At 46.6% G+C, this 14,213-nt stretch overlaps 1 protein-coding gene and 1 long non-coding RNA gene across 36 annotated transcripts in view; both read left to right on the plus strand.

Annotated features, from left to right (window-relative positions):
- The window catches only part of LOC138763207 (contactin-4-like), a 2,221,540-nt gene that overhangs the window by 1,162,146 nt on the left and 1,045,181 nt on the right, over positions 1 to 14,213 (plus strand). The gene's annotated exons all lie outside the window — the stretch shown is intronic.
- Positions 85 to 14,213, plus strand: part of LOC138763214 (uncharacterized) — a 52,293-nt gene continuing 38,164 nt past the window's right edge. Inside the window, exons 1-2 of the long non-coding RNA XR_011357404.1 lie at positions 85 to 640; positions 8,836 to 8,992. This is a non-coding gene — a long non-coding RNA (uncharacterized lncRNA). The remainder of the gene's footprint in view (positions 641 to 8,835; positions 8,993 to 14,213) is intronic.

Consider the following 14,213-nt stretch of genomic DNA (forward strand, 5'->3'; position numbering starts at 1 on the left):
GCCCTTTATGACCTGCCAGTAGGCGTGGCTTGGCTCTCAGCCAATCACAACAGCTATATTCAAATATATACAAATATACATTGGTGATAGTATTCTGTACTATCACAAAGCTCAGCTACCATGAGCCTGTTGCCCAACTAAAGACTTGGCGTGCTCCAGCTGCAGAAAGAAGGAACATTGGGTGAGGGTCTCCCATGTGAAGGGAGGTCCAGAAAAGTCCACGGCTTGCACCCCTCCCAGATCAGACTCCAGCCACAAGCCATCTGCCTCGAACTCGGCCGAGATCACCTACTGCGCAACCTGCCACCTTCAGAAACGGTGTGAAATGGCTCAGTGGGGCCATCTTGCCATGGCCCGAATTCAAATTTTGCTCCATCAGCATCAGAGGACAAAAGAGGGTGGCCGTCGGCCCCATCTTACCTGCATGGGTTGACTCAGGATAGAGGGGACCACTCGGGCAAGGAACAAGGCATCTCCCACAAGCTGGCATTGCTGGTTCTTGACCGGAACAGACCTCACCAGCTCAGTAACTCTATGAAAATGGTGAAGGTAAACTGACGTCCAACAAAGTGCCCAATCAACATGTGCTCCACGGAAAGTTTTATTGACTCACCGACTGTACGAAAGCATAACTTAAAATGTATCCTTCTAATTATTGACTCTTCCTTGCATCTCAGTGTGTGTACAAAAAAAAAATGTATAGTTGATTTATCATTCGAAGGAGGGAAATTTGTAAATTTCCTCTCTATATTTTGGATGAATTGTATGCTTCACTAATGTTGGGTCTGGACTTCCCGTGTCACCTTAAAATTGTGACCTTAAAATTTTCATGTCCCCTCCCCCGGTTTTGTTAGGAATATCAGGACCCACTTGCAGCCCCCCCCCACCACCCCTCCCTGCCTCTGTTCCAAAACCTGTCTGCCGACTGTAAGCCCATTGCCACCAAGAGCAGGAGTTACAGCACGGCAGACAGGGAGTTTATAAAGACGGAGACCCAGCGCCTGCTGGAGGAGGGGATCATTGAGCCCATCACCAGCCCATGGAGAGCATTAGTAATGTTGCAAAGGGGGAAAACAAGTCCAGGCTAGTAACTGACTATAGCCAAGCTATTAACCAATACATACTCCTGTACACATACCCTCCCTTGCATTTTGAATATGGTGAACGATATCGCGCAGTATCGGGTCTATTTGACTATCAACCTGAAAGCTGCCTATCACCAGCTGCCAATCCATTCTGAGGACTGCCGTACATGGCATTTGAGACTAACGGTTGACTCAGTCAGTTCCGGAGGGTCCTTTTCGGCATAACCAACGGGGTGCCTATCTTCCAGCAATGGATGGACAGAATGGTGGACGAGTATGGGTTGAAGGCTTCCTTTTCCCCGACCTCAAAAATATCACCATCTCTGGCCACACCTTGGAAGACCATGACACCAATCTCCAGAGCTTTCTCCAAGCAGCAAGAGCCCTGAATCTCAGTTTTAATTCCAACAAATGTGTATTCAGGACTACACGACTGGCTATCCTTGGCTATGTGGTGGAGAATGGCGTCATCAGCCACGATCCTGATAGGATGCACCCTCTGTTAGAGTTCCCTGATAAAGGAGATGTCTGGGTTTTTTTCTCATATTATGCCCAGTGGGTTCCTCAATACTCCGACAAGGTTCGCCCACTCTTAAAAACCACTACCTTCCTTCTCTTGGCTGACTCCCAAATGGTTTTTTAACTACCTCTGAAGCCACATTGCAAAAGACACCATGCATGCAGTGGACGAGAATGTACCCTTCCAAGTGGAAAGTGACACTTCAGATGTAGCCCAAGCCACTACCCTCAAATCAGGTAGGCAGGCCAGCTGGTTGCCTTTTTTTTTCATGGATGTTACAAGGCCATGAGCTCCAGAATCCATCAGTGGAAAAGAAGGCTTGGGCCATCGTAGAAACTATAAGGCAATGGAGGCACTACCTGGCTGGTAGAAGATTTATGCTCCTCACTACCCAATGCTCTGTTATGGCCCACCCTTTCGACTTGAGAGCCAGGAGGACTGCCTTCCAGATCACCCCGTTTTCACATTCCACTTGCCCATTGCCTCTTGGGTTATAACTCGTCGTGCGGCTAGTCGTGATGCCCCTCGCCATCAGGTACTGGTACAGCTCGTCACTCATGAAACTAGACCTCCGGTCACTGTGGATGAATGGAGGGTAGCCAAACATGGTGAAGATCTCCCCCAGGGCCCTGATGACGATAGCCATAGAGGGCAAAGGATAGCGAAAGGGAAGCATGAGTACTCGTTCACTACCATGAGGAAGTAGACGTTTCGGTCCTTTAAAGTCCATGCCAAGACGCTCAAAGGGTCGAGTGGCCTTTACGACATGGGCCTGGGGCGGGTGGAAGAAATGGGGTTTACACTCTGCACAGACCCGGCAGGCCTCGGTCATGTCCCTGACGTCCCTAATGGTATCCGGCAGGTTCCGGGACTTAATGAAGTGGTACAACCTGGTGACGCCAGGATGGCAGAGGGACTCATGCAATGCCTGCAGCCTGACATTGTGCATAGATGCACAGGTCCAAGAGAGGACATCAGGGAAGTCATTAAACTTCATGGGGCAATACTGGATGTCGTAGCTGTAGGTTGCCAGCTCGACTCTCCAGCACAGGATCTTGTCATTCTTGATCTTGCTCTTGTTGGTAATGTTAAACATGAACAGCACTGCCCGCTGGTCCGTGAGGAGGGTGAATCACCTGCTGGCAAGGGAGTGCCCCCAGTTGCAGACCGCTTCCACAATCACCTGGGCCTCCTTTTCAATGGCGGAATGCCCCAGCTCGGAGCCGTGGAGGGTCCTAGAGAAGAAAGCGACGTGGAGCCCCCCTTGGTTGAGGGTAGCAGCGAGGGCTACCTCGGAGGCATTGCTCTCCACCTGGAAGGGGGATTCTTCATCCAGGGCCTGCATTGTGTCTTCCACGATGTCCTGCCTGATGCAGATGAAGGCTGCCTATGCCTCAGGTGGGATAGGAAAAGTTGTAGCATGGGCCAGTGGGCGGACCTTGTCCAAGAAGCGAGTAATAGGAGAATAGGGCAAGGCACCTGTGGAGGGCCTTTAGTGTGTGGGGGGGGGAGAGGTAGCTCCATTAATGGGCGCATCCTTTCTGATTCTAGGCTGACGACCCCATGGGCCATGATGTACCCCAGGATGGCGAGGTGGGTGGTGCTAAACAAACATTTCTCCTTGTTTAAGTCAGGTTCAGCTCCCCAGCTGTCTGAAGGAATTTTTCCAGGTTAGCATCATGGTCCTGCTAGTCACGGAAGCAGAGAGTGATGTTATCCAGATACGGAAACATCACCTTCAGCTTGTGCTGGTCTACCATCCGATCCATCTCCCGCTGGAAGACGGAGACCCCGTTTGTGACTCCAAAGTGAACTCAGCGGAACTGGTACAGGTGCCTGTCTGCCTCGAAGGCGGTGTAGGGCTTGTCCTTCGGGTGGATGGGGATTTGGTGATACACTAACTTCAGGTCAATCGTGGAGAAAACCCGGTAGCGGGATATCTCGTTGACCACGTCGGTGATCCTTGGCAGGGGGTAGGCATCCAGCTGGGTGTACCGGTTAATGGTCTGGCTGTAATCCATGACCATCCACGGCTTACTTCCCCCTTTGACCACCAGTACTTGGGCTCACCAAGGGCTGTTACTGGGCTCTATGACACCTTCCGCCAGGAGTTGCTGCACCTCCGACTTGATGAAGTCTCTATCTGTGGTGCAATAGCGCCTACTTCTGGCGGCGATTGGCTTGCAGCCTAGCGTAAGATGTGGGAAGAGCGCCGGTGGGGTGATGTATAGTGTGGAGAGGCCACAGGTTGGCCGAGGCTGGAAGGTTGGTGTGCTGTGTATCATGAGTGGAGGTTGGGGCCCCCCGAAGGCAAGGGTGACACTCTGCAGGTGGAACTGGAGATCTCGGCCCAGGAGGACTGGGGCGCAGAGTTTGGGAATGACCATGAGCCTGAACCCTGTGCAAGTCTCCCCTCCCCTCCTACAGTTAGATCAGCTGAGCAGCGCCCAAGGATACCAATAGTCTTATCCTTGGTGGTGAGGGTGATTGAGCAGGTGGTGGGGTGGACTTTTAATCTCAGGGAGTGGGCCAAGCTCAGGTGAATGAAGCTCTCGGTGCTGCCACCGTCGAACAGGCATTTTGTTAGCTGCCTGTTGACTTGCACATCCATCATAGAGCACATGAGGTTGTGACGGATGTACTTGGTCAGCGTAGTGGCAGCCAGGACTGTCTCCAGGTCAGAGCCGTCGCTCTCTGGTTGTGCGTGGTGATTTATAATGTCTGGAGGCGTGGGGAACGTTGGTAAGGCGGCCTGGACATTGACCATGTTGATGCCAGTTGTGGGGTGCGGCATGCGGCAGCCAATGGCATCCGGAGGCATGGGGAGCGTCGCTAGGGTGGCCTGGACATCTCCCGTGTTGACCACATCGACGTCAGTCATGGGGTGCAGCTTGCGACAGCCGATGGCGTCCGCAAGTGTGGGGAGCCTTGGTAGGGCAGTCTGGTCTTCACCTGTGTTGATCACCTTGTTCTCCTCATCATCGGGGGTCCTCCGTGTAGGCCACTGCCTGGCCCAAGATGGCGGCAGCACATGGGGGCTTGCTGCATGGCTGGACTCCTTCCCCAGTTGTGTTCGTTGTTGCATCATTATGTCTGCCGGAAGTGACGTCACACCGTGAGCCGGAAGTGACGTTCTTGTAATTCTTGGCGAGGCTGGGGAATGGTCCGGGTGCTCAGGGCACACGGTGCGATCGTCGCTGGCAGAGTCGGATGCTGCACCGTTGGAGTCGGGAAGGCGGAAGTTATAGTGGGGACAATGGCGCCGTCTGGCATGCGCACGTGGAGGGGTCCACGGGGAAGATGGGGAGGTCATAGAGGGCCGGCTGGTTTCGAGAGGCACACTTTAGCAAAGTGGCCTCTCTTGCTACATCAGGAACAGTACTGGTTCCTTGCCGGGCAGTTTTGGCGTGATCGCCGGTCTGACCCACACCAGAACCCACAGTACTTACAGGGGTTCCGAGCACTCCCGCAGTGACATTCTCCTCCCCAGCTCATTCTGGGACTGCAGCTGCAGTGTGAGAGGGCCATGAGGGAGCCTGGGGGAACCTGGAATCAAAGGCTTTGATGTTCAGGGCTGCAGCTTCCAGGGTTCGGACCACTTCCACTGTCTTTGTCAGGGCATAGATACTATCTTCCAGCAGCTTCTGCTGGATTGCCCTCGAGCGTAGCCCTCAGGTGAAGGTGTCCCGGATCAGCCTCTCGATCTCCTTTGTGCCTACCATGGGATCAGCCAGACACGGTCGGGCCAACTCTCGCAGGTGTCCCAGGTAAGACTCAGCCGTCTCCCTGGGTTCCTGGGCTCGGGTGTTGTGGAGGTACTTTGCACAGACCGCATTCATGGGAGGCTTATACAAGTTCTCAAGAGTGTCCATTGAGCTCTTGTACGTGGAGCAGCCTTTGGTTGCCTGGAAGGCATGGGGACCCAGCTTTGACCGGAGTAGGACTGGCCTCTTCCGATCTGAGTCTAGGATGCCGCCTGTGTGTGCCTCAACTGCATGCTGCCAGATCTCGAAGCGTATCTGGGCTTCTGGGTGGCGTGGGTCGACTTCGAGGCTCTCTTCGCTCAGGAGATTTTCCATGGTCACCGTGGAAAAATTTTGTGGATTAAATTGTGGTGCGCCGTTAGCCAGAATCAGACACACACAAGGTAAAGACAAAACAGCAGGCTTTAATCCACAAAGACTTCCACAGTACCAGGCTGGCTGTAGCTGCAGCTGCAGCCTTGGGAAGTTGGCGCAGGCTTGTATCACGGAGGGTGATTGAGCCCCGACCGCGTGGGGCTTGATCCATTCAGGCCGACTGATTGACAGCTGGCCAAGTGTTGTCCTGTCCCCTTATACTCCTGCAGGTACAGAGGTTTCCCCCTGCAGTAGGCCTGCAGTGTACACACACACACACACACACACACACACACACACACACACACACACACACACACACACACACACACACACACACTATACATCGTAAATGGTAAGAATAGCATGCATGCTGATGTGGTTATTCAAATCTGTGAAGTAAAATATGTGATTTATTACCTCCAAAATTTGGATTCCAATGGCAAACTCAGCTCCATTAGTGATAAGTTCCCAGAAACAAAGTACAGATGTCATTGAGATCTTATATAGATTGACTAAAGCTGCTCCAACATGTAGAATGAGGCATTGTCTGGATCCCAGTGACTTTGGGTGCAATGACAAGTTTACTGATGAACTTCGAGGTTCTATATCATGAATTTATGAGATTTATCAGTCAACCACATTTATCTACCAGTTAATGATAATTCTGCTGTGCCTGCAGGGAAAAGGATTCCCAGGGTTATATGTGATGTTATATGTATGTACTCTGACAATAAATCTGAAATCTGAATTCTGATTTTGAACCAACAACTGCTGATGTACTTGCACTTGACAAAGTCTACTGAGCAATTAATTTCATGATAAAGGCCTTGTGAGAGCTTGCCTTCTTGTGCACTCTTTGTATTCTCTGAGTAACACAAAATACTCCTCATTTATTAATTTAATTTTGAAGTTCAGTCATTGTTTGGATATAATTGTGCCCATTACTCTCTGGAGAGTAAGTAGCTGGCCTCAGCGTTCTATTTCACTTTTATCTGTCAAAGTCTGTTCCACATAAAGCTTTCATAATAAGTGTTTCCATTTACCTTTTCCATGACACTTACCATGACTTGGGCACAGCCTTTAGGGAATGAACACTCCAAGCTCTTCACAGAATTTACTCTTGTGACTCCAGTAAATAATTTGCTTCAGGCAGATGTGATCATCTGTGCACAGCAATGTCCCCAAGCAACAGAGCCTTTAAAGAGGGTAATCTTTTTTCTGCTGTTGTGCTTCAGGGGAAAGAAAGTCAACTAGGACACCTACCTGGTCTGATGTGCTGTGAGGCCTGATAAAGCCAGAAGTGGATAGTTAGCCACCAAGATGCTGTTCAGTATGTGGACTGGACGTCAAGTCGACATTGTTGAGCAAGAAATTGCTTCACTTCCTTGTCTTGGTTTTAAAACATAATCGTGTGACATCTAAATGTTATCAGTGGGAGTTTGATCAGTTGCGATATAACTATTTGGGATACTTTTGGGAAACTTTATGCAGGAACAAAGATGCCAGAAGAAACAAAAGTCCCCATGAAATGTCAAGTTGCTCTTCTGTGAGTCGAGCTAATTTTCAACAGCAAAACAGCAATTTGTATTTGAGTTGCTCTAAGGAATTTGCTTACATTGATTTTGGAGTAAAAGAATATACTGTATTTGATAGCAGATAGGAGACCCTCCCCCCCCCCCCCCCACTTTTTTCCCCAAAAATTGCCTATAAAAACACATGGGTCCAATGCACAAGGATGACATTTTGGTGCCACCATTTTTGGCACAGAAATACAAACGTAGTGGTGGCTTTCCTCTGCAAGATGGCAACAGGAGGAAAGCACTCAAACTACTCACCCAGCTTCAAGAAGCCCGTGGAAGTGCTACAGATGTCCAGGAAGCAGACCTGCAGCTTTGTGGATCACTTCCCTTGGATGGCCCAAGCTTTCCTGAATCGCCACCGCCATTCACTTCCCCCGGTAAGGAGGCCCACTTGTTCGATCCCATCTGCTCCTTCCCTTCCACTCGCTCACTCTCCTCAATATTGTTTTTAGGGGAGCGTTGGGCCTTGATGATCATGTTTGTTCAACAAGCAAGGCCCTTGAGCAAATTGAATGAGGTGCGGGGGTGGGTGGCAGTGAGTAAGTGGCCTGTCAAGCTCAGCACAGCAGGCTGCTCACTCCCTGCCACCCACCCCCGTGCCTCATTTAATCTGTTTGTGGGAGCTGTGCTCATTGAACAAAGGCTCAACATGGAGCCTGATCTCCAAGGAGGAGCACTACCCTCAAAGCAAGCGATCTATCATCTGCTCCCTGCAGCGGTGGGGTTGGGCCCTGTCCATTGCCCTGGCCTATCTCCCTCCCACCATCGCTTGCCCTTAGGTCCCGGCGCACCTGCCAATCATTCGCCATTTGAACAGGGGTGGGGGGAAGCAACCTGAGCCTTGGTGTGCCGTGGGCAGCAAGACGTTTGGCTGCTGTTGTTCGTGTGTGAAGAGGCTTCAGCATTACAGCCATGCAAGGCTGGAGGGTTTCCATTGAGGTGAGTAAAGGTAAATACACTAAAACAATTTATAAATGGTGGGGGGGGAACCTGTATGCCAGTGGGTCCTATATGCTCTCAAATACAATACTTTGAGAATAACCAGCTGGTTTATAATGTTGTAAAACATGTACATTTTAACTGGGCATGGGCCAGCACTCTTTCATTTTTGTCAACAGTGTTTGATGTGATTAGAACACGATATTGCTTTGCTGTTGTACAAACATCTCTTTACTGTGAAACTGGCTGTTTCACTTTGTACGTTCTGCAGCTTTATTAATTTCATTATCAAAGAAAACTTCTACATGAAAAATTACTCAAACTCTGTGGTGATGGATGGGTGTCAATGGACTTTCTCCATTGAATGAAAATCTCTCGGTGGATATAGAGGAAATTGCTTCTCTTGCCCTTGTGTTCAGGCTGATTAAAGTTAGAAACTTCAATGGTTCATCTTGGATTACACTGCAGGTCGCAAGGATTCATATTAGTGCTTAAAATCTATTGCTGTTGCTAATGGAGTAAAACCAGCACTCGAAGCGATATTTAGAACCACAGACAGAAATAAATTTACTTGACAATACTGCTACCAGATTTGTGGTTCCTGCTGTGGCAACACTTCCAGATAAATGCAGCATGAAAAGAATTTTAGACCATGACAAGAGAGCTGACCAGATAATACCGCAGCAATAATTGAGTCACCTCTCCACCACTCAATCATGCAGAGTAAATTCTTGTTAAAATTAAACTGTGAGTACAAGTACTGTATATATTTTTAGTACTTTTATTTTTGATTAATTATGCTGAAATAAATCTTAGTTGGTATTATTTTCAGTTTCCATATTTGCTCCACAGTTTGGCTTTAAAGTGTTTGCTTGAGAATTTTTTTAAAATCTTGTCTTCTCACTCCATGTGTTCAGTGCAATCTCTATAGCGTGTCACAACCTAGTTCTTGCTGTTACACAATGACATTTTCCTTCAAAATGTTAGTCATGGCTCTTTCTCATGGAAAAAAGCGTCAAAACTCGATGGAAATATGTGTTTTTAAAAAAAAACCTAGATTTTTTTCTTGGGGTCAAGTATAACTTGTAACCTTCCATTCGATGCATTCTTGCCACACTTGCGGGCAACATTTTTTGGAAGATATGGAGAAGCAATCAAGGATTTCAGCCTCCAAGGGCAACAAGGTCATAAACAAGTAATGTTGCTCTTTTGGAAGTGTAGCCTAAATCTGTGTCCTGTCATTATTGTGCCTTGAACCTCTTCAATAATGAGCAGGACACATGAAATGGGTAGTTTTATCCAGTGTACTCCTTTTGTGAGAAGCATATGTTTTTAGATAACTTTTATTGTCATTGCTCAAGTACAACAAAATTGAGTGCACATCCTGAGAGTACACACATACATCAAACAAACAAAACATATAAACAAAAAAATAAAACAATACAATATTCAATATTTGGTAGTATTCAGTTCATGTAGAGCTCTGGGGTAACAACTTTTAAAGTCTGTTTTTCTATGATTTAATGGACCTAAAACATCTACTGGAAGGTAGCAGCTCAAACAGATGATGACCAAGGTGATAAGGGTCCTTCAGGATTTTAGCTGTTCTACTGAGGTAGCGAGATCTGTATAAATCCTCCTGATAATCTGGGCTGTAGTCATGACCCTCTGAATGCCCCTTTTGTCTGTTGCCAAGCAGCTGGTAAATGACGTCAGAATGCAATAGGCCAGCACACTCTCGATGGAGCAGTGATAAAAGAACACCAGCTCTTTTTCCTGCGCTTTGACCTTCTTAAGAATCCTCAGGGCATGGAGTCATTGTTGTGCCTTTTTAAATACTGTGACTGTATTTGTCGTCCAAGAGAGATCTTCAGCAAAGTGCATACACAGAAACCTGAAAGCTGTGACCCTTTTCACACAGTCCCCATTGATATATAATGGGTCTGGAACTATAGTGTTCTTCCTGGTCTATTATAAGTTATTTTTTTTTTGAGGAGTTCAAGATGAAATTGTTCTCTGAACTCCATGCTGCCAGTCTTGGGACTTGATCCCTATAGGCTATCTCGTCTCCTCTTGAATCAAGTCCAACCACAGTTGTGTAAAGATGATTGTACAATTCTTGACGACCTCTCTCACTTCTGCAGCCATAATATTTTCCTCTATATTTTCAGTTGTATTTACCCACAGCCTATCTCTAACTACTGCTGTTTCAGCTTTCACAGTGTGGTCACCTTTAATTCTGTGCAGCAGTAGGAATACAACATTGACTGCATGAAAATTGGCATTTCCCCTTTCAGTCAACCAAATCATATCATCTTATTAAATAGCAAGAAGAAAATCCCCAAGAATAACTGGCTGGTTTTATTGCCGCAACATGCAAGCATGGCAAAGTTCAGCAAGCTCTGATCCTGCATCTGCCTACAGTTTTGCTTGCATTCGTAAAGAAGAATATGTCTGTCTTTTAGGCAGTAGAGATTCAGCAGATTTGTTCCCAGCTTCATGCCATAACATATTTCAACAATTGCCTTTCTGAATCTCACTTTATACTGAATCTTGAAGCATGTTAGTATCATTGCCCCAAAAAAGTGGACCTCACGTCACTGACTTCACATCCAAAGTGAACAAACCACGTACCTGTCATCTTGCAAATCTGAATTCGCTCAGAACTTTCTGGTTAGCGACTTTGCATTTGCACCTGTAAGAAAATGTATTTTATTTTTGGTTCTGTAATTTCCTCAGAGGAGGTGTTTCAACAAAGGGACAGTGGTTAATCATGTTTATTTGTTATTGAAGCTTAGTGGTTGATTTTTATCCTTTCCAAATGGACAAACTGCTCTAAAGTGCTCATTTGGCACTCAGAACTTGCCAGTTGAGTTCAAACGAGAGTCAAATCTGAAAATGATGCCTGCTCCAAATTTGCAGCTGTTTCATTTTGTTACAATCATTATCTTTTGGCAAACAGCACAGTAACAAGACCTTCTGGCCCATGAGCCGGTGCTGTGCCCAAATACCCCAATTAACTTACGACCCCAGTATGTTTTGAAGGGTGAAGGGGAACTGGAGTACCTGGAGGAAACCCACGTGGACATGGGGAGAATGTACAAAGTCCTTTGCAGGCAGCGGCAGATTAAAAACCTGATCGCTGGTGCTGTAATAATGTTGCTAACAAGCACTTTGCTAACCTGCATGAGTTTTCTGTCTCTTTGCTTGATCACTTTTTTTCTCAGTTGTTATCTTGAAAAATAATTATTTATGATGAGCAAACTATGGAAGACTGTACAATTTGCTCCCTTTGATCCCAACGAGCTTTATACCAATTGTTAACTCGAGTAAAATTGCCTGCAGCTGAAAATCTCAGAATCAGAATCCAGATTTATTGTCATGATCAAGTCATGAAACTCGGTGTGTGGCGGCAGCATCTTAGTGTAAACAGACATATATCATAACCATCTTACAACAATAGCAATAATAGGGCACAAAATGTAAGGCAGTGTCTTTTTTTATTGATTATTCGGGAATCTGATGGCAGTGGGGAAGAAGCTGTCCTTGTGCCTTCAAGTGCTCGTCTTTAGGCTCCTGTACCTTTCTGCCAATGGAGCAGAGTGAAGAGGACATGGCCTGTGTGGTGGGTGTCTTTGAGGATAGAGGCTGTTTTTTTTAAAGACACCACCTAATGTAGATGTCCTCGATGGATTGAAGTCTGGTGTCTGTGATGTCACAGGCCGAGTTAACAACCCCAGGAGTTTATTTTTGTCCTGAGAAATCGGTGCCACCGTACCATGCAATGATGCAACCAGCCAGAATGCTCTCCACAGTACACCTGTAGAAGTTTACAAAAGTCTTCAGTGACGTACCGAACCACCTCAGACATCTCACAATTATAGCCACTGGTAAGCCTTCTTTGTGATCACCTCAACATGGAGGCTCCAGGACAGATCCTTGGAGATGATGACACCCAGGAATTTGGTGTTCTTGACTCTCTCCACTACTGAGTCCTCAAAGAGGACTGTGCCATGTTCCCCTGACTTCCTCCTGAAGTCCACAATCATCTCCTTGGTTTTGCTGATGTTGAGAACAAGGTTGTTGTTGTTACACCATTCAATGAGCTGATTTATCTCCCTCCTGTATGTTTCCTCATTGACGTCTGTGATTGTGCTGACAACTGTGGTGTTATCGGCTAACTTGTGGATGGCATTGGAATTGTGCCTGGCCACCCAGTCATGGGTGTATAATGAATAGAGCAGTGGGCTAAGCACACATCTTGGGGTGCACCTGTGTTGATAATTAGCGAGAAGGAGACTGTTTTCCAATTAGTACTGACTGTGGTCCTCTGATGAGAAAGTCAAGGATCCAGTTGCAGAGTGGGGTACAGAGGCCGAGAGTTTGTAGATTCTTGACCAGCACTGAGGGAATAATGGTATTGAAGGTCATGCTGTAATGTATGAAGAGCAGCTATCTGTATGAATTGCAGTTTTGAAGTGATTCAGAGCTGAGTGGAGAGCCAGTGATATTGCATCTGCTATGGAGCAATTGTGACAATAGAAAAAATTGCAGTGGGTCCAGATCTTTACTTAGGTATGTGTTAATTCTGGTCATGACCAGCCTCTTGAAACATTTTATCACAGTAGAAGTTAGTGCTGTTAGTTGTGGCTGCTCACGCTACTCTTCTTTGGTACAAAGGTGATTGATGCCTTTTCAGGATTAGCATTTCCTGTTGTAACAATTCATTGGTACTCTGCTTTAGAATACTCCATCCATTTTAATTTATTTATAAACAAATGTAGTTTGTGACACTTGGCACAGCGTGCTTTTTATCATAAATTTTATTCAATACCTCCGTTCAAAAGAATCTGTTGCCTGTTATAAAACTATGAGATCTCGTCAGCTTGACATTTTAGGTGTCTCAACACAGGTTTTAATTAAAGGATTACTTCATTTACTCGTTCAGTCTACTTCTTCACAGGGTATTCCACAGCCCAAATGGTATAATGACTGATCGCTGCAGAATTGTTTGCAGCATTCTTTCTTGGAACATAATATATTGTACTTACAGATTTAGTGAGGTGAGGTCCTTCTGGACCATTTTTTCTCTTCTATTTCAAATTCTGCATGTGATGTTATGTGGGCTAATGAGTATATTTCTGGTGCCTGGGCACCTTAAATGTTTAATTTCAAAAAGTCGCTTCATCGGTGGCTTCATTTATGATTTACTGTAAATCTGTTTGTTCATGAGAATGTCCTAACTTGAACAAACTCAATGTGAACCTTTCATATTTATTGTTCATTTTCCTGTATTCAATGGTTTCCTATTTGTTGAGTGAGTCAGTAAATCAAAGAAAAATGGTACATTATGTTATCCACAATGCAAATAAAAGCAGAAATGTATGGTATTATTTAAAGAACAATAGCTTGGGAAGACCTGAATGTTCTTGGTGAAAGCGAATGTGCAAGTGCAACAAGCAGTTACGAAGGAAAATGATAGGCTGGCCTTCATTACAAGATGTTTTGAATACTAGATAGTGACACCTATTAATCAGCAGTACCCATGAGGGGCTGCAGACTTTGAGGAAGTGGAGGACTGGAGCAGGGCACCAGAGGCTGGGAAGACCCACCCTCCAACCCCAATTCTGAGAAAAAGCAGAGAAGATTACCTGTGGAGATGGTTATCATGGTGGTGGACCAGTGAAGGGGCTCTGCAGCTGAGGGACCAATGCATGTGTGGACTGCTGGAGACTGCTGTTGGGAGACTCATCCCAGGCTGCTGACTGCTGGAGACTGCCTCAAACTGGCTGGAGGGGTACCAGGTATCAGGAATGGGATGTGAGAGGGTGCTGAGGGCGCCGAAGGGTACCTGACCGTGTCGGAGGTTCAGATCTGGAGCTTGGGTTGCCAATGGTTTGAACTGGACTCAGTGCGGCTGCAGGGGCTGCGGAAGCACTGGAGAGAAATTTACGGACCGTTGGTGACT

This window comes from Narcine bancroftii, chromosome 5 (genome assembly GCF_036971445.1).
Source record: "Narcine bancroftii isolate sNarBan1 chromosome 5, sNarBan1.hap1, whole genome shotgun sequence".
Classification (NCBI taxonomy): Eukaryota; Metazoa; Chordata; class Chondrichthyes; order Torpediniformes; family Narcinidae; genus Narcine; species Narcine bancroftii.